We start from the raw sequence: 19,801 nt of genomic DNA on the forward strand, positions 1-19,801 counted from the left end.
AAAGATTTCCTTGCTGAGATTCAGTCTGTTTGATCTATGGAGAAGTGACAAAGAAGTGTTGAAATCTCCTTCTAGTATTGTGTTGCTATCAATGTTTTTCTATAAGTCAATTAGAAGTTGTTTTTAAGTATTTTGCTGGTCTGTCATTAGGATCATATACATTGAGGAGGGTGAGTTCTTTCTGATGTACATATCCCATGATCATTAAGAAATGACCTTCACTGTCTCTGATAACCTTTAGCCTGAAGTCCATGTGGTCTGATACTAGTATGGCCACTCCAGCTTTGTGGAGGTCATATTTTCTTGAAAACTTATTTCCCACTCTTTTACTTTTAGCCCATGGGTGCTTTGATTGTTCAGACGTGTTTCTTGCAGGCAGCAGATCGTTGGTTTCAGTTTTCTAATTCATCTTCCTATTCTGTGCCTCTGAATTGGCACTTTTAGTCTATTGACATTGAGAGAGATTGTTGTGATGGGGACTTGTGCTCTCTTTATGTAGAATTTTTGTACTTGTGGGGATTTTCTTAGCTTAAAGTAGACCTGGTCATTCTTCTTGCAACAAAAATATGGAATGCTTTACAAGTATGCATATCATCTCTGTGCAAGGACCATGCTCATCATTTTATCATTTCAATTTTAGTAAATGTGTTAAACTTAGTAGGAGTTAATTTTTCCATATTTTCTCTTCTTATTACTTTGAGTGTTGGCCTTCCTCACTCCTATGGTAGACAATGATTCCTAATCAAGGAATGTATTTCAAAGCAGCATGCATAAATAGATTTAGAAATTTAATGTCCCAGAAAGAAAAATATGGTTTTTACCATATTATCTTTTACCATACCCTAGGCATCAGTTTTACAAAATAATTCTTTTGGAAGATGGTATATGAGGTTGTTTAAAGTCGTTCCCTGAAACCTTAATTAAGACCATTAAACTAGAGCCTTTTGCTGTTCTCACCTCAGTCCCCTATACATCTCCAGGAAAAGGTGGATGGTGTTGTCTGCACTTTGACCACCTTGAATGTATGTAGGATTTTTCTCCTGAAGAATGAGGTGAGAAGCATATTGATGATTTCATTCCACCTTATTACAAGTTCAACTTGAACGGAAGGTGAGAATCATGTGGCTCCTATAAATGACAGAACAAAGGGTCTCAGTGAAGTTTAATGGCCAACTGATATTAACAACATAGATGACTCATAGTAACCTGTGTGCATCTTTGTGTATAGTGAGTTTCATATCTACTGATAGTGATTCTCAGTCATGACACATGGGAAAAACGGATCTGTAATTAAAAATCTAGTTCTCTGAGCAGAGTGGGGTCTCTGACGTGATTGAACAAGTGTGTAGTAATTTATTACTAAGCACATAAGTATTTTCAATGATGTGTACTTTTCGGTCTAAAATTAATTCCAAATATGTCTAAAACAACAATCTCCTGACCTCGCACCTGGCTTTCCTCACTGGGGCCCCTTGGAGGTGGCGTGGTGAGATTCCCTCACCGCACTGAGCAGAGCCCCGGCAGCTGAAGACCTCTGCAACCAGCCATAGGTACGCTTAAGACCACTCTTCCCAAGCTTGAAGGAGCCTCATGCATGAAGGAACTGGAAGAGGAACCCAAATGTGCGGGACCGGGGGATGAGATCTCCATGGCTGCTCAGATCAAGACTGTGACCCCTCCTTCCAGATCCCCCATCTTCTAGTAATTAAGTGTTACAACCACGAACTACCCCTGGATCCATGTAATGCCATCAATAGCCAACATCCAGAGACTGGATCTTATTTAGAAGACAGCAACTCTGATTGTCCAGTTCTCACTCTCAGAGAACCTGGTAGGCTTCTGCGAGTATCTTTCCCGCATGGTGGAGTCTTTGTTTCTGGTCACTGTTTCTTTTGAGGTATAGAAGCTGCTTAATTTAAGATAGTTCCCTTTGTTTATCTCTGTTTCCAGTTGCTTGGCAAGTGGCGTGTTATATTTGAAGATACCTTTTGCTTCAATGTCGTGGAGGGATTTGCCGACCTTGTCATCGCTGTACCTGAGGGATTCTGGTGTGATGTTGAGGACTTTGACCTATTTTTATCTGACTTTTGTGCATGGTGTTAGGTAGAGGTCTGAGCCATTTTTTTTTTTTTTTGCATGTAGCTGTCCAGTTTTTTCTGCATAGTTTGTTAAAGAGGACTCTCATGCTCCACTTCACATTTCTTGCTCCCTTATCAAAGATTAGATGATTATATATTTGAGTGTGTGTGTCAGTATATTCAATCCTTTTCCATTGGTCTGCAGCTGAGCCTTTGTTTCAGTCCCATGCTGTTCTCATTATTATCGTTTGTAGTAGAGTTTGAGGTTGGGGAAGGTGATGCCTCCATCGTCTTTTCCCCAAGAATTGCTTTAGCTATTCGTGTGCGTTTGTTGTTCCATGTGAATTTCAGGAGTGCTTGATCAATTTCTTTGAAGAATGTCATGGGTATCTTTATAGGGATCAAGTTGAATTTTTACAATGCTTCGTGGAGAATTGCCATTTTGACAATGTTAAATCTCCCATTCCATAAGCAGTATATATGTTTCCATTTCCTCGTGTCCTTTTTAATTTCCTATTGTATAGGTCCTTTACCTCCTTAGTTAAGCTGATTCCAAGGTTCTTGATTTTCTGAGGCACGATTGTGAATGGGATTGCTTTTTCATGTCACTTTCTTCTCTCTCATTACTTGCATATAAAAAAAGCCATAGAATTTTGGGTATTGAGTTTATAGCTTGCAATTTTACTATAAAAGTCGATTGCCTCTAGGAGTTTTTTCGTAGAGATTTTAGTATTCTCTAAATATAGTATGATATCTTCTGTGAATAGTGAGAGATTGTTTCTACCTTTCATATATGAAAAACCCTTAATATCTTTTTCTTATCTATTTTCTATTCCAAGTACTTCCAGTACTACTTTGAAGAGAAGTGCCAAAATGAATTTTTACTTAGCACATTCTGTCTGTAAATTTCTATGCTAAGAACGGTGGAAGAAACAGTGAAATCTTAGTAATTTACAAGTAAATTATGAAGACAGATAATTTAAAAGAATTTCTTTGTATAAATTTCCAAAATGTGTAGCTTTTATTAAATATATTAAGAATAAATCGTAGGTCTTGATTATACCATGAAGATTATTTTCCTGTTAGAAGTTACCCTTCTAAAATGCAAGAAAGAGACACATTTTGAAAATGTTGATTATTCGTTCATTCATTCAATGAATATTTGTTAGTCTGGTTGTGCAGTGCCTGCAGGAAGTCAACCTGTACCCTCAGGTGAATGCATCAACAGTCTGATGGTGTCTTCATGCTTCCCGATAACCTCAAATGGCCACTGTGCCTCTGGCTGGTTCCCAACAACTCAGGACTACGTTTCTCGAGAAATTAAACTCCCTAAAGATATGTGGGAGCCATGATAACAAACCACCCCTGGCTCAGCTATACAAGCTAATGCATTGGTCTTGTTTCAGAGACCCATAGACAAATCTGGAAGATATCAACAGCCACAGTTAACCTTGGAACTGCAAAAGGCTGAAGACACTAGGGTAAATCGGAGGGAGGCAGGTTAGTTTGGTGCCCACCCAACCAGAACCCAGTGCAGCCACTTTCTCCAACAATACAAAATCGCCACCATGCCCTCCTCTGGTTTCCACCGTCTCAGGATGGCTCTCACTGAAACATTACAGCTGAAAATTCGGATATGTGTGTTTTGTGACTGAAATCTCCGGGCTTTCTCTGGGCAGGATGGGCATCCCACACCCACTGCCCTGTACTTATGGAAGCCTTAGCAGTCATTTCCATACCTCAAAGCTACTCCAACCTTACCTTCCTGATAAAAATGCTAAATTCCAACAAACATGATGACCTCTTAGTACCTGTATGAGACCCTTAATGCACAAAATAAATAGGAGACAGAGAGAAAGAATTAAAGATCCTGCCATAGAGACAGGCTGGGGGTGGGGGTAGTTTGTTGGGGGATGGTTTTAGGGAACCAGAAGTATTGGTTTTGGGAAATGTACACTAGAGGAAGGATGGAAGTTGGATCGTTGTATGACTGGAAGCAAATTATGAATAGATTTGTAATGGTCTATATCACAGATATTCAATAAAACATTAAAAATACTGATGGAACTTTAAAACCCAGCATAACTATTGTTGTGTTCTCTGTAGGAAAAAAATGTTACTCACCTGTGTGCCAATAGCTTGTAGAAAGCTAAACCCAAAGATATATCAATGACTGTCTTTGGCATGAATACTGTAATTGCAGCTATGTTATGTTTTAGAATCATTTCGTGGACAAGACGTCAAGAGGAGCAGTGGCAAAGTGCATCATTGTTGAATGGATAATGTTTCAGGAGCTTGCAAGGGAGATGCGAAGATTTGGCATGAGAAAAGGGAAGAAACAGAAGAGTTAAGTACTAATAAGTATCATGAGAAAATGCAAGGGAGGACATTTCCTGGCAAGTGTCACACTCTGTTGAGCTTTTGGTGAGGATAAGTATTAGAAAGTATCTTTCCCATTTAGTGGTAAAAAGGTTACTTTGATGGGTATATTTAAAATTTACTTTAACGATTAGAATCACTAAGAGATAAACAGTTACAAAGTTGCTCATAATTGAGTTTCAGTCATCTAATGTTCTAGAACTTTTCCAGTATATTGGGGCATTTTTGAATGAATATCCCTGGTGCGAAGACTAGGGCATCTGAATCTTAACACATTTCACCAAATATATGATCTGTACTCACATGATTTACACTGTCTCCCCTGCTCTTTGATTTATGTTTTCATGCAATATTTCCTTGTGAAACTCACCTCAAGTGAGGGTCCCTATTTAAGACAAGTACATGTTTCTGGGGTATTACGTATGTTTTGGTTGCTGGGAGAGTCTGTAAAGCAATGCTCAGGAGGTGTGCGGGCCCTACAGACAATTCTCAGAAAACGTGGCCATGGTGCTTGGGGTCCTCTGAGGCTATACAGCCTTTGATACTCTGGCAATCATGTGGTGCTGGGAGTCAAATTGAATGCATGTGAGACAAGTTCCATAAGCACTACACTATCTCCTGCGGCCCTGGGTATTAGATTTATGTCAGCATTCTGAGGTCCTCCCTTTTGTCAGAAAGCAGAGACTTGTGCAGGAGAAAGTGGAAGAGACTTTAGGGTTTAGCTAGGTTGACTGAGTGGCTGGTGATACCATTAAGATTGGAACATAAAGTAAAAATAAAACAAGAGCCCCGTGCCTTTTCCCGCTGAACTCGACACCCTCCACAGGGGGACACCTGCGGGGAACACCTGCAGCAGCTCCTTGGGACTGTCCATCACCTAATCAGCCCCTCCCCTCCAGGTGGGTAGGGGGAGCACAAGCCAGGTTCAGCACTCCTCACCCCCAGTCCCCCGCGTTTTCCTGCAGAACTGGACACCCTCCAGAAGGGGACACCTGAGGCAGCTCCATGGGATTTTCCATCGCTCCTCCTACATTCCAGGATCCTTGATGGGAGTGACCCTGGGATGGGCCAGGGGCATGGCCACCATATAGGGAGTGTGTCCTCCCAGAAGTGGGCGTGGCCTTCTCCTGGGTGGCCAGCCGCAGTTATATTTCCCAATCTGGGCACTCAGGACTTTCATCTCTCACTTTGTCACCTAATACCAACTAAAAATTTCTGACCACCTCTACTAGAATACAACATTCCACTCGCCTACTCCATTTCTAACAAAATACCTGTATGAAATATGCTGTAAAAGCTCAAAACTAAAAAGTACCTCCTCCAAAGCGCAAATCTCCACCACAAGGAGAATATGAAGAAAAGAAACATCCTCAATCGAGGTTGTCCACAATTGCGCTCTCATTGATAAAGAATTCCAGGATAAAATGCAGAGGGTGTTCAAGGATCTACTCAAAGAATCAATGGAAGAGATATCCAATGACTAAAATAAGAAATGAAAAAACAATAGAACAGAGAGTCAAGAAAATACAGGAAAAAAAGAGAACAGAATTTTAAAAAGCTACAAAAAGAAGAATCACAAATAAAGAATTCAGTGGATGAAATTAAAAACTCAGTAAGTGCCCTTAGCAATAGGATAAGTGCAGCTGAAGAGAGGATCAGCGAGCTTGAAGATGAGCAACAGAACTCCCACTGGGAAGAATAAGCAATAGGTAAAGACATCAAAATGGCTCTAAGGAGAATCAGAGACCTAGGGGATGACGCCAAGAGGAACAACATTACAATCATTGGAGTACTAGAAGGAAAGGGAAACAACCCCAATGAAAAAGCTAGAGTAAAAGAAACCATTGCTGAAAAGTTCCCAGAGTTAAGGAAAGCAGACATCCAGTTCCAAGGAGCCAGAAGGGTACCAGCTAAAGGAGACCCCAGAAAAAACACTCCAAGCATATCATAGTAAGAACGATGGATGCTGTGGACAGAGACACAATATTACAAGCAGCAAGGTCAAAGAAGGAAATTACATACAAAGGAGCACCCCTTAGATTCACAGCAGACCTATCAGTTGAAACCCTCCAAACCCGAAGGCAATGGTTGTATATAGTGAAAAAATTCAAAGAAATGAACGCCTCACCGAGAATACTCTATCCAGCTAAACTCTAACTCAAATTCGATGGGAACGATACACCACTTTTTAGATAAACACAAGCTCAGGAACTTCATACACTCAAAACCAAATCTAAAAGAAGAAGTAAAGGGGCTCCTGTGAGATAAGAAGGAAAACACGTGTAAATCAACTCCTAAAGGAAGATGGCACAAAACCCCATGACAATAATCTCCCTTAATGTCAATGTTCTAAATGCACACAGAGTGGCAATATGGATTCAGGAATTGAAACCAGCATTCTGCTGTCTACAAGAAACTCATCTGAACAATCAGAGCAAACACAGACTCAAAGTGAAAGGATGGAAAACAATCCTGCAAGCAAACAGCTCCCTCAAAAAAGCTGGGGTGGCCACACTAGTATCCGACAACATTAATTTCAGGCTGAAAAAGATTAGAAGGGACAGCGAAGGCCACTTTCTCTTCATCAAGGGATACATTCCACAGGAAGAAATCATACTCTTAAATGTATACGTACCTAATGAAGGAACAGCTAGATACCTAAAACAACTGCTAACAGATTTTAAAGAGGACAGTGCTAGCAACACAATAGTAGATGAAGACTTCAACAACGCCTTATCACCTCTGGATAGATCAACAAGAACAAAACTCAGCAAGGAAACATTGGCTTTGAATGAAGAAATAGAAGAGAAAGGACTTATAGACCTATACAGGGCTTTACACCCCCAAAGAAAGAATACACATTCTTCTCCAGTGCGCATGGAACATTTTCCAAAATAGACTATGTGCTAGGCCACAAAACATACCTCAATAGAATCAGGAAGATACAAAGAGTATCAACAATCTTTTCAGACCATGATGCAGTGAGTATAGATGTGAATCACACACAGACACGGACAACCAAATCGAACACCTGGAAACTAAACAAGTCACTGCTGAACAATGTGTGGGTCAAGTAGGACGTCAAGGAAGAAATCAAATGATACCTGGAAACAAATGAGAACGAAGACACGAACTACCAGAGCTTATGGGATGCAGCTAAACCCCTATTAAGGGGAATATTCATAGCTCTGCAAGCATATCTACGGATGGAAGAAAAGATGCACTTAAGCAACTTATTTCACAGCTCAAGTTCTTATAAAAGGATCAAGAAAAGGAGCCTACATCGGGAAGAAGGAAAGAGATCTAAAACTTAGAGCAGAAATCAACGACATGGAAACCTAAGAAACAATCCGAAAGATCAATGAAACCAAGAGATGGTTCTTTGAGAAAATAAACAAGGTAGATAAACCACTAGCAACACTCACAAAGAAACAGAGAGAGAAAACACTAATAAACCAAATCAGAAATAAAAATGGAGATATCACAATGGAAACCAAAGAAATTCAAAAGATCATCAGAGACTACTTTGAAAGTCTGTATGCCAAGAAAAAAGAGAAGTTAGAAGAAATGGATAACTTCCTGGATTACTATAATCTCCCAAAGATGAGTCAAGAAGATATAAAATACCTGAATAGACCTAGTCACATAAATGAAATTGAAACTGTAATCAAAATCTTCCCCAAAACAAAAGCCAGGTCCAGATGGATTCACTACCGAATTTTTCCAAACATTTAAAGAGGATCTACTGCCCGTCCTTCTCAAACTTTTACAGGAAATTGAAAAAACAGAAACTCTCCCAAACAGTTTCTATGAAGCCCATCTCTCTCTAATACCAAATGGAAACAAAGACACCATGAGAGAAGAAAACTACAGGCCGATATCACTGATGAACCCGGATGAGAAGATTCTGAACAAAATACTAGCAAATAGAATTCAACAACTCATCAAAAAGATCATACACCATGACCAGGTGGGATTCATCCCGGGCGATGCAAGGATGGTTTAACATTCGGAAATCAATCAACATAATCCATCATATCAACAAAAGAAAAGAAAAAAATCATATGATCATATCAATAGATGTAGAGAAAGCAATTGACAAGATCCAGCATCCGTTTATTATGAAAACCCTCGCCAAATTGGGGATAGAGGGGACTTACCCCAATATAATTAAAGCCAGCTAGCACAAGCATACAGCAAGCATCATCCTCAATGGGGAAAATCTGAGAGCGTTCCGCCTAAGATGAGGAACGAGATAAGGATTCCGACTCTTTCAACTGGTGTTGAACATAGTACTAGAAATACTAGCAATAGCAATTAGGCAAGCAAAAGAGATTAAGGCCATGCAAATAGTTAAGGAAGAAATCAAGCTCTCACTATTCGCAAATGATATGATACTATACTTAAAGAACCATAAAACCTCTACCAAGAAACTCCTAGAAATAATACACTCGAGAGTAAAGTTAAAGGTATAAAATAAATACCTAAAAGTCCATGGCTTTACTATACACAAATAGTGAGAGAGAAGAAAAAGATGAAAACAATCCCATTCACAATTGTGTGCCGGAAAATCAACTACCTAGGAATTAATTTAACTAAGCAAGTAAAGGAACTGTACAAAGAAAACTACAAAACGCTGCTTCTTGAAAGAGGACGCGAGGAAATGGAAAAATATCCCCTGTTCATGGATATGGAGAATTAATATTGTCAAAATGGCAATACATCCAATAGCACTGTACAAATGCAATGTGATCCCTATTAGGATACCCATGACATTCTTCAAAGAATTGGAACAAACACTCCTGAAATTTATATGGAACAATAAACCCCCACGATGAGCTAAAGCAATTCTTGGGAAAAAGAAAATGGGAGGAATTAACCTCCCGAACCACAAACTTTACTAAAAGTAGTAATAATTAAAACAGCATGATACTTGCTACATGCATAGCATACTTTTTCTTAGATTTTTTTGATTTTTCTAGGACATATTGATCATCTTTTTTTTAATTTTTTTTTATTAGTGAAACACCATGAGGTACAGTTGTAGACTTACAATTTTTTGTGCTTGGGTTTGATTATACAATGATCAGATACCCATCCCTCCACCATTGCCCAATTTCCACCACCATGGATAATATCCCCCCCACCCCCATACCCCCATCCCTCCTGCCTCTGTGGCAGGGCAATCCCCTGTGTTCTCTCTCTCTTTGTGGGTGTAGTGGACTGCAAAAGAGGCATTGATTGGCAAACATGTTCAGTCCATAGTCCACTTTCGACATGCATCTCCCCTCCTGGGAGGAGGATCCTCCAAACACCCTTTATTTGGTGTTCCCTTCTCTGTCTGAGCTGCCCTTTCCTCTAGAATGCCCGACTGGCCACTAAGCTATGGAGTAATCCTCCTGGTGCTGATCTCAGCTAATCTCATATTTTGTTACTTTATATCCCCCAGATGAATGCAATCTTTCTATGTCTGTCCCTCTCTTTCTGACTCTTTTCGCTTAGCATGATACTTTCCCTGTTGTACCACTTGTATGTAAATTTCATGACTTCATCTTTTCTAAGAGCTACATAGTACTCCAATGTGTAGATGTACCAAAGTTTCTTTAACCAGTCATATGTTCTTGGGCATTCAGGTTTCTTCCAGTTTCTGGCTATTGTAAAGAGTGCTACAATGAACAAACAAGTGCAGATATCACTTCGACTATACATTTTTGCCTTTCTGGGATATATTCCCAGGAGTGGTATTGCTGGTCAAAAGGGAGCTCAATTTCTAATTTTTTGAGAATCGTCCATACTGTTTTCCAGAAGGGCTGAACCAGTCGACATTCCCACCAACAGTGAAGGAGAGTCCCTTTCTCGCCACATCTGTGCCAGCATCAGTTGCTTTTGTTCTTTTGAATGTGGGCCAGTCTCTGAGGTGTGAGATGGTATCTCATTGTGGTTTTGATCTGCATCTCCCTGATGATTAATGATGTAGAGCATTTTCTCATGTGCTTTTGTAGCATTCGGATTTCTTCTTTGAGAAAGTTTCTGTTCATTTCATTGTCCCATTTTTGCATGGGGTTGGATGTTATCTTCTTGTGGATTTTAACCAGTATTTTGTATATCCTGGATATCAACCCCTTGTAAGATGTGTATTCGACGAATATCCTTTCCCATTCTGTAGACTGTCTTTGTATTTTGGTCACTGTTTCTTTGGAGGTGCAGAAGCTTCTTAGTTTAAGATAGTCCCATTTATCTATCTCTGTTTTCACTTGTTCAGACAGTGGCGTGACATCTTTGAAGATACCATTAGCTTCAATGTCATGGAGGGTTTTGCCAACTTTGTCTTCAATGTACCTTATGGTTTCTGGTCTGATGTTGAGGTCTTTAATCCACTTTGATCTTACTTTTGTACACGGTGTTAGGCAGAGTTCTGAGCCCATTTTTTTGCATGTAGCCGTCCAGTGATGTCAGCACAATTTGTTAAAGAGGCTTTCCTTACTCCACTTCACATTACTTGCACCTTTATCAAAGATTAGATGATCATATGATTGAGGGGAGATATCAGTGTATTAAACCCTGTTCCATTGGTCTGCAGTTCTGTCTTTGTTCCAGTACCACGCTGTTTTAATTATCACTGCTTTGCAGTACAGTTTGAAGTTCGGGAGGTTGATTCCTCCCATTTTCTTTTTCCCAAGAATTGCTTTAGCTATTCGTGGGGGCTTATTGTTCCATGTAAATTTCAGGACTGTTTGCTCCATTTCTTTGAAGAATGTCATGGGTATCCTTATAGGGATTGCATTGAATTTATACAATGCTTTCGGTAGTACTGCCATTTTGACAACGTTAAGTCTCCCAACCCATGAGCAGGGGATATCTTTCCATTTCCTCATGTCCTCTTTTATTTCCTGAAGTAGCGTTTTGCAGTTTTCTTTGTATAGGTCCTTTACTTCCTTAGTTAAGCTGATTCCTAAGTATTTGATTTTCTGGGGCACAATTGTGAACAGGATTGTTTTATTCATGTTGCTTTCTTCTCTCTCACTGTTTGCATATAGCAAAGCCATGGACTTTTGGGTATTGATTTTATAGCCTGCAACTTTACTATATGAGTCTATTGTTTCTAGGAGTTTTTTGGTGGAGGTTATTGGGTTCTCTAAGTATATTGTCATATCATCTGCGAATAGTGAGAGCTTGATTTCTTCCTTTCCTACCTGAATGCTCTTAATATCTTTTTCTTGCCTAATCGCTATTACAAGTACTTTCAGTACTATATTGAACAGCAGTGGAGAGAGTGGGCATCCTTGTCTCGTCCCTGATCTTAGAGGGAACGCTCTCAGTTTTTCCCCATTGAGGATGATGCTTGCTGTAGGCTTGTGGTAGATGGCTTTAATTATGTAGAGGAAGGTCCCCTCTATACCCATTTTGGCTAGGGTTTTCATCATAAAGGGGTGCTGGATTTTGTTAAATGCTTTCTCTGCATCAATTGATGTAATCATATGATTTCTATATTTTCTTTTGTTGATATGATGGATTATGTTGATTGATTTCCGAATGTTGAACCATCCTTGCATCCCTGGGATGAATCCTACTTGGTCATGGTGTATGATCTTTTTGATGAGTAGTTGGATTCTATTTGCTAGTAGTTTGTTGAGGATCTTTGCATATATGTTCATCAGGGATATCGGTTTGTAAATTCTCTTTCTTTGTGGTATCTCTGTCTGCTTTTTGTATCAGTGTGATATTTGCTTCGTAGAAACTGTTTGGAAGTGTTTTTGATATTTCCTTTTCGTGGAAAAGCTTAAAGAGGATTGGGAGTAAGTCTGCTTTAAAGATTTGGAAGAATTCACTAGTGAATGCATCCGTACCAGGACTTGTGTGCGTGGAGAGACTTTTTATTACCATTTCAATTTCCTTGACGGTGATAGGTCTGTTCAGGTATTCCAGGTCTTCTTGATTCAGCCTTGGGAGTCTGCAGAAGTCTAGGAATTTATCCATTTCCTCGAAGTTTTGATGTTCTGTGGCATACAGTTTCTCAAAGTACTCCCTGAGGATCGTTTGAATTTCTGTAGTTTATGTTGTAAGACCCCCTTTTCATTTCTGATTCGGTTTATTAGGGTTTTCTCTCTCCCTTTCTTTGTGAGTTTTGCTAGAGGCTTATCAATCTTGTTAATTTTCTCGAAGAACCAGCTTTTGGTTTCATTGATCTTTCGGATTTTTTTTGGGTTTCCATCTCGTTAATCTCTGCTCTGAGTTTTATCATTTCCTTTCTCCTGTTCGGGTTGTGCTCCTTTTTTTGGTCCTTCTCCAAGCTCTTAAGCTGTAACGTTAGGTTACTTATGTGTGCTCACTCCTCCTTCCTGAGGAATGCTTGTAGAGCTATAAACTTTCCTCTTAACACAGCTTTTGCTGTGTCCCATAAGTTTTGGTAACTCGTGTTCTCATTTTCATTCGTTTCTAGGAATCTTTTGATTTACATTTTGATTTCCTGTCTAAGCCACTCGTTGTTTAGTAGAGCACTGTTTAATTTCCAGGTGTTTCATTTAGTTTTCGGTTTTTGTATGTGATTTCCTTCTAATTTCAGCGCCTTATGGTCTGAGAAGATTGTCGATACAATCTCTATCTTCTTAATTTTTTGGAGGCATGTTTTGAGGCTCAGCATGTGGTCTATCTTGGAGAATGTTCATGTACGCTTGAGAAGAATGTGTATTCAGCTTTTTGTGGATGAAGTGTCCTGTATATATCTATTAAGTCCCTTTCTTCCATTGTTTCCCTCAGATGAAGTATGTCCTTGCTAAGCTTGAGTCTGGTTGATCTATCAAGAGGTGACAAAGCAGTGTTGAAGTCTCCCACTAGTATTGTGTTGCTGTTGATGTCTTTTTCAAATCTATGAGTTTTAAGTACTTTGCTATTCTCTCATTAGGTGCATATACATTTATTATTGTAAGTTCTTCCTGTTTTACAGATCCTTTGATCAATAAGAAATGGCCTTCACTGTCTCTTATGACCTTCCTCACTCTGAAATCGATGTGGTTTGATATTAGGATGGCTACCCCAGCTTTTTTATGGGAGCTGTTTGCCTGTAGGATTGTTTTCCAGCCTTTGACTCTGAGTCTGTGTTTGCTTTGACTATTTAGATGTGTTGCATGAAGGCAGCAGAATGTTCGGTTCAATTTTCTAATCGATCCTACCACTCTATATCTTTATTTGGTGCGTTTAGCCCATTGATATTGAGAAAGATTATTGTTATGGGATTTTGTCCCATTGTTCTGTTGAAATTTGGTGTATTTGAGAGGCCTGTCTTGCCTTAAAGTAGCCCATTTAGTTGTACTTGTAACCATGGTTTTGAGTCCATGAAGTTCCTGAGCTCTTGTTTGTCTGTGAAACTGTGTGTTGTTCCTTCTAGTATGAATGAGAGTCTCGCTGGGTAAAGTATTTTTGGGGAGGCATTTATTTCATTGAGTTTTTTCACTATGTCCCACCACTGTTTTTGGGCCATAAGGGTTTCATCAGAAAAATCAGCTGTGAATTTAAAGGATGCTCCTTTGTAAGAGTTTTCTTTCTTCGATCTTGCTGCTTTCAGAATTTTGTCTCTGTCTAAGGTTTTGGTCATTTTGATCAGTATGTCTCTTGGGGTATTTTTATTCGGATTTCTTCTAGCTGGTACCCTTCGGGCCTCCTGAATATGGTCACAAGTTTTCTTCAGCTCTGGAAACGTTGTAGCAATGATGTCATTGACAGTTTCTTCTTCATCAAGGTTTTCTTCCTGTACCTCTGGGACTCCAATATTTCTTATGTTAGCCCTCTTGGCTTCATCACGATCATCTCTTGCCATCTGTTCCCGAATTGTGAGTCTCTTTTTCATTTTCTGTTCTTTTCTGGAGAGTCTCTGAACTTCATCTTTGAGCTCACTTATTCTGTTCTCAGCAGCTCTTACTCTGCTGCTGAGGCCTTCCACTGAGTTTTTCAATTCGCCTGCGTGATTTTTCAGGCCTGACATTTCTGATTGCATTTTCCTTATTTCTGCCTTCAAATCCTCTTGTCTTCTATTGGCATTGCTTTCCATTGTTTCATTTACTTCCCGAAGCATCCTAAGTAGCTCCCTCCTGAATTCCTTGTCAGAGAGGTTGTCTAACACTGCAGTACTGTTGGTGTCATCTGGGCTAGACACTTCAATAAGAAAGTTTGGTGGGCTTTTGCGTTGCTTTACCATTGTGAAAACTGTGGTTTAGTCCTTAACATTCACTGTTACTATTCTGCTTGATATGCAGTGTGAGTTAAGATAGGCTTATGAGTTATTGGCTACTGTGTTTCTAGTGACTGAGCTAAACTAGAGAATTTTCCATCGAAGAAGGTTGCTTATGGTTCCTATGGCATATGTAGTGGGAAAATATTTCGCGGCCGCTAATGCGGCCGCGGCTCCGGAAAGAGTCCCTGGCACTGAGCGAGGAGTTGGGAACGACGATGGAGCTGGCTGTGCATGCGCAGAGAGGGTCCCAGGCCCTTGGGGGCGGGCTCCACCTGGTTGAAATCGGAGCCGTTCAGCCTGGTTGCCCAGAGATGGGCCTGCGTGCCCATCCCGCGCAGATCAGGGGTGAAACAGGCTTTCTAGGAGGTGGAGCTAGCTGTGCATGCGCACAGAGGGTCCCAGGCCCTTGGGGGCAGGCTGTACCTGGTTGTAATAGGAGCCGTTCAGCTTGGTTGACCAGAGCTGGGCCTCCGTCCCCGTCCCCATATTGATCATCTTTAATTATTCCACATCAATACCAATGTCCAAAAATGTTTCAAAATGTAATTATTGAAAAAAATCATATAGAAGTTCAAATTTGTATTGTTCGTGGGATAACTATATTAAGAAGAAATAGAACCACAAGAAACATACAAGTAAAATGAAGCTACATTTCTTTGGATTCTTTCAATTATGTATTTACATTAGTCTATATACAAGCATGATTTTTAAAAAATAAATTTCAGTGACTATAAAATTTTGGAGTTTTTCATAATTGAAATGTTTTACTGCTAAGTCTATATTGATGTGAAGATTTTTATCTACTTGTCTAATTTTCTGATTGTTTACTTAAGATCAGTAGTTAAAAGCTAACTGGCTGATGACTGATTATGTGGCTAAGGGTTAAAGCACTTGGCTTGCGTGTATGAAACTTTGGGTTGGCCTCCTGCAAGGCAAATGGCCTACCCACTGTGCTGTAAAATTTATATAAAATATACTACTAATAAAACCTAATGATGTTGGTGAACAGTGCAAAATAAATGATTATTTAGTAATTTTATATATTTGTTAATGAAATATGTAAGCTCTTGAGTATAATGGGAGTAGTTTTCTAACATAAGAGTCTGAGGATGGTGAAACTGTTATAACTGTCGTGTAGGATTCCATCTCCTAGCCTGCTTCATTCTACCTCTCTCTCTATCCAATCTGGTCTTCTTCTTGGGAATCTGACCTCCTGATCGGCTTGCCTCTACCTTTCAACTGCCTACTTTATGACATCATTCTCCCACTCAACCAACCACAAACTGGTAGAATCTTGGGGTTGGTACCGCTTGACCTTGAGCCTGGAAGGTGGTGGTGGAAAGAGATGGTCCTACGAGAGTTAATGGAGTGAAGGATGTATGGGAAGGAAACCGGGAAGGGTAGGGAACTGACAGCTGGTGATTAGCATGGGAGAGTTGGTAGATATTTTCTAAGTACGTTAACATGTTTTTCGTAAATGATAAGCAAAACAAAAATACGAAAATAAGATAGGTTCCAAAGAACAGGTTACATATAAGACCGAGAGAGCTGAAAGGGCTGGCATTCCATCTGGAACTTTCAATCATACCATTTACTAAAGATGGTATTTTCACATCACTTAGCTGTGGAGAGGAATAGTGAGAAACAGAATGCCACCAGAAAAGCAAACTTGATGACCACGGTTCATAAACGCCAGGTGGAAGGTGTTCACATGGATCCCAAGTGCAAGTGGATTAACAGGAACATATATTATACTAAGTCTGCTTGGTAACAGTAACTTCTTTGGTGGAAATGGAGGAAAACAAATACGGTTTCTGACAGACCTGAGACTAAACTGCTAATCAATTTTCCTAGGCAAGGGTAGTTGACTGGCTGGGAACAGAACAACTTAAAAAGTGTTTTGCTACCTTTCATGTATGGCTAGAGGAAAATGATCCCAGTCATCTATTAAAACTAACAAGCTTCAACTCTCTCGAAGGACAGTTGTATTCAGTGAGGAAAAAATGCTGGGAGAAAAGTCTGAAATGATGGGCATAGAGACAATAAGTGCAAAAGGAAGGACTTGAAATTTGGGTTCCTCTGAAAACAAAGCTTGAAACAACAAGATTTGGTGAGCACATGATTTACTGGGAATGGGATCTGAGGAGGAAAAGAGTGATATCAGGGATGTGAACAAGGGAAATCCAAGTTAAGGAAGACTTAGCTAGCTGACTACCCCATGGGCAACATGGTTGCAAGACTACGAGAACTTACCAAGGACTTTACTTTAATTTTCTTTCTTTTATATGGTCACTTACAACATGTATTCTTTGCCTTCTTCAAAAACAATTTGGAAATGATTTTTTAAAATTTTTTTTATTAGTGAAACACCATGAGGTACAGTTGTAGATTTACAATTTTCTGTGCTTGGGTTTGATTATACAATGATCAGATACCCATCCCTCCATCAGTGCCCATTTTCCACCACCATGGATAATATCCCCCCCACCCCCATCCTCTCATCCCCCCCTGCCTCTGTGGCAGGGAAATCCCCTGTTTTCTCTCTCTCCTTTTGGGTTTTGTGGTCTGCAAAAGAGGTATTGAGTGGCAAACATGTTCAGTCCATAGTCCACTTTCGACATGCATCTCCCCTCCTGGGAGGATCCTCCAAACACCCTTTATTTGGTGTTCCCTTCTCTGTCTGAGCTGCCCTTCCCTCTAGAATGTCCGACTGGCCACTAAGCTATGGAGTAATCTTCCTGGTGCTGATCTCAGCTATTCTTGGGTATTAATCTCATACTTTGTTACTTCATATCCCCCAGATGAATGCAATCTTTCTATGTCTATCCCTCTCTTTCTGACTCTTTTCACTTAGCATGATACTTTCCCTGTTGTACCACTTGTATGTAAATTTCATGACTTCATCTTTTCTAAGAGCTACATAGTACTCCATTTTGTAGATGTACCAAAGTTTCTTTAACCAGTCATCTGTTCTTGGGCATTCAGGTTTCTTCCAGTTTCTGTCTATTGTAAAGAGTGCTGCAATGAACAAACAAGTGCAGATGTCACTTCGACTATACATTTTTGCCTCTCTGGGATATATTCCCAGGAGTGGTATTGCTGGGTCAAACGGGAGCTCAATTTCTAATTTTTTGAGAATCGTGCATACTGTTTTCCAGAAGGGCTGAACCAGTCGACATTCCCACCAACAGTGAAGGAGTGTCCCTTTCTTGCCACATCCGCGCCAGCATCGGTTGCTTTTGTTTGGAAATGATTTTTAATTAAAAAAAGGTTTTATTAACATGTCATTATTAAAAAGAAACATGTAGGCAAAAGAGTTAGTGCAGTATGTAGAGGGTGTTTACCTTGTATGCGGCTAACCTGAGTTCAGTTCCCGGAACCCTGAGCCTGTCAGGAGTGATCTCTGGATACAGAGTTAGAAATGAGCCCAGAGCACATCTGGGTGCGCTCCCCTACCACAAAAAAGTTAGAAAAGAAAAGAAAAGAAAAACATATAACTGATTCTTGAGTGACATAGTGGTTAATGGTGCTAACTGGTATATAACTTTTGAAAACCCCCAAATTTAAGAGATAGTCTGCTGTTGACCAAGAAGATGGTTTTTTAATAGTATTTACTCACATTGTCTGCAATTAGTGCTATTTGTGGCCTGTAAATCTGTAAATTTTGATACATTTAAACAAATTATAATGGATTTTATATGGACTTTATAATGAATTTGTATTTTAGAGTAATAAGTGATAAATTGTATTTTTGTTTTTGGGGGTATTTGGGCCATAGTATGTGGTGCTTGGGACTTCTGACTCTGTGCTCAAGGGTCATTCCTGGTGATGCCAGCCATAAGTTTGGTTGACTGTGTGCATGGTATGTGCTTTAACCCCTCTACTAATTCTGGGGGCCAATCAAATAAATTATCTGCATATATCTTATACATGCATGGCATACTTTGTCTTAGATTTTTTGATATTTCTAGGATATATTGATCATCTTTAATTATTTCACATGAATACCAATCTCCAAAAAAGTTTAAAAATATAATTATTGACAGAAAATCATATAGAAGTCCAAATTTGTATTGTTCATGGGATAACTAAATTAAGAAGAAAATAGAACCACAATAAACATACAAGTAAAATGCAGGAGTCTTTCAATTATGTATTTATATCTGTATATATACAAGTATAATCTTTAAAATATAAATCTCAGATACTTTCTCTGCATCTATTGATATGATCATATGCTTTTTATCTTTTCTTTTGTTGATATGGTGGATTATGTTGATTGATTTCCGAATGTTAAACCATTCTTGCATCCCTGGGATGAATCCTACTTGGTCATGGTGTATGATCTTTTTGATGAGTAGTTGGATTCTATTTGCTAGTAGTTTGTTGAGGATCTTTGCATATATGTTCATCAGGGATATCGGTTTGTAAATTCTCTTTCTTTGTGGCTTTCCTATACGCAAACAGTGAGAGAGAAGAAAGCAACATGAAAAAAACAATCCCGTTCACAATTGTGCCCCAGAAAATCAAGTACCTTGGAATCAGCTTAACTAAGGAAGTAAAGGACCTGTACGAAGAAAACTACAAAACGCTACTTCAGGAAATAAAAGAGGACATGAGGAAATGGAAAGATATCCCCTGCTCATGGGTCGGGAGACTTAACATTGTCAAAATGGCAATACTACCGAAAGCATTGTATAAATTCAATGCAATCCCTATAAGGATACCCATGACATTCTTCAAAGAAATGGAGCAAACACTCTTGAAATTTATATGGAACAATAAGCCCCCACGAATAGCTAAAGCAATTCTTGGGAAAAAGAAAATGGGAGGAATCAACCTCCCGAACTTCAAAGTGTACTACAAAGCAGTAATAATTAAAACAGCATGGTACTGGAACAAAGGCAGAACTGCAGACCAATGGAACAGGGTTGAATACACTGACATCTCTCCTCAATCATATGCTCATCTAATCTTTGATAAAGGTGCAAGTAATGTGAAGTGGAGTAAGGAAAGCCTCTTTAATAAATTGTGTTGGCATCACTGGACGGCTACATGCAAAAAAATAGGCTCAGAACTCTGCCTAACACCATGTACAAAAGTAAGATCAAAATGG

The 19,801-nt window shown here is 39.4% G+C and overlaps 1 pseudogene; it reads right to left on the bottom strand.

The window, feature by feature from the left end:
* Nucleotides 1–560: 560 nt before the first annotated feature.
* Nucleotides 561–654, bottom strand: LOC130033806 (uncharacterized; annotated as a pseudogene).
* Between the last annotated feature and the right edge of the window lie 19,147 nt (nucleotides 655–19,801).

This window comes from Sorex fumeus, unplaced genomic scaffold, assembly GCF_029834395.1.
Source record: "Sorex fumeus unplaced genomic scaffold, SorFum_2.1 ptg000054l, whole genome shotgun sequence".
NCBI classification, from domain to species: Eukaryota; Metazoa; Chordata; class Mammalia; order Eulipotyphla; family Soricidae; genus Sorex; species Sorex fumeus.